Genomic DNA, 1,579 nt, shown 5'->3' on the forward strand with positions numbered 1-1,579 from the left:
TTGAATACGCAAACGCATGTAAAGACGGTAGAAACTATTTTCGTTTTTACGACCTTTTACGCATTTGTATACGATTCTGTTGCAATGTAGATTATTTGCTTTTCGAAAAAAAATAATTACCCAAAAAAACTCCTAATTAACGATATCTAGCATAACTATACGAGGCGTTACTCTCTTTACAAGTGTCGCAATACCTCTGGATTTACGTAGCGAAACCTCGCGTGACTGTTCGAGCTTAGAAGTTTTCTACAGAATGGTACATGATGTTACCTTTTATATACCATCGACCCTGTCGTACTTGAAATCGGCACTTTCTCTCTTCAATTTGCAACCTTATTTTTTTAAATAAATTCAATTATGTAAAAAAACCGTATATGATGCGAAAAGTATTAAATTCGACATAAGTTTTCGATCATTGCGACATTCACTCGATAATCGATACCTCGATCGTAGGACGATCTGTATTTCACGCATATATATATTAGAGGGAGTGGGGAAGCGAATACCACTTGAAGTTCTTTCTTTTTGTAAGAATTTATTTAATAATTTATTTTCAAATTATTCGTACAGTGAAACCATCGCGACTGCGAACGCGCAGAATGACGACGGCAATTCGAGAGTTCGTGTGACGCGTCCAGCGTTTGGCGCTCCTCTCGACGTAGAGAGGGAGGGAACCGTCTTGCGATTCTAAACGGCGAATGAATCTATATATATATGCAATATTATTTCTGTACGAAGCGTTGTCTCGCTACGAGCGCGCGAGCGAGCGAGCACTCACCTCCGCGGCGAATCTGCGCCAAACGTGACGCGTATGTGTCGCGCCCCGTGTGTTTCGCGGTGCGCCCGTGGAACTTTGTAAATGAATTTGCCATCGTTGCTCCGTATCAAATCGTGTGTCACTCGTGCGCGAGTCCAGAGCGCGAGCGAGCGTGCGCGAGTCGCTCCGCGGCGAATCTGCGCCAAACGTGACGCGTATGTGTCGCGCTCCGTGTGTTTCGCGGTGCGCTCTCTTTTCGGTAAAAAAAACTTGCCATCGCAGCTGCGGAAGTGCAGTGAACCGTGTGTCACTCGTGTACGAGCGAACGAGCGAGCGTGCACGAGCGACGACGAGATATATAGTATTAGGCGTGACGCGGTGCGTCGCGCCCCGTGTGTTGCGCTCTCTCCTTCTGGATCTTTGTAAAATAGATCGTCGCTCCTGAGATACGTAATGCGTAATGCGATGCGTTCGGTCCGCTACGTGCCCACGGTACGGCGACGATACGAGATCGTTCCGGGGGTGCGTCCCGTTTCTTGTTGCGCGATTCTCTCTCTCTCTCTCGCTCTCTCTCCTACGAAACTTTCGAAATAATTTTGCGATCGAAAACATAACACGATATAGTATATATATAACATGTATGATGCGCGACGTTGGCGATGTATTACATACGTATGTAAATAAAACGTGTGCTAATTTTTTGCATATGATGACCGTGGTTCTTCGTTTTCCTCCTCCCCCTCCCCTTTATCGAAACGTGAGCACACTTGAATTAGTCGTACCCGCGTCGTTTGCACGCGATGTTACGTGTGTGCGCGCGCG

Source organism: Wasmannia auropunctata, unplaced genomic scaffold (assembly GCF_000956235.1).
Source record: "Wasmannia auropunctata unplaced genomic scaffold, wasmannia.A_1.0 LD336088.1, whole genome shotgun sequence".
NCBI classification, from domain to species: Eukaryota; Metazoa; Arthropoda; class Insecta; order Hymenoptera; family Formicidae; genus Wasmannia; species Wasmannia auropunctata.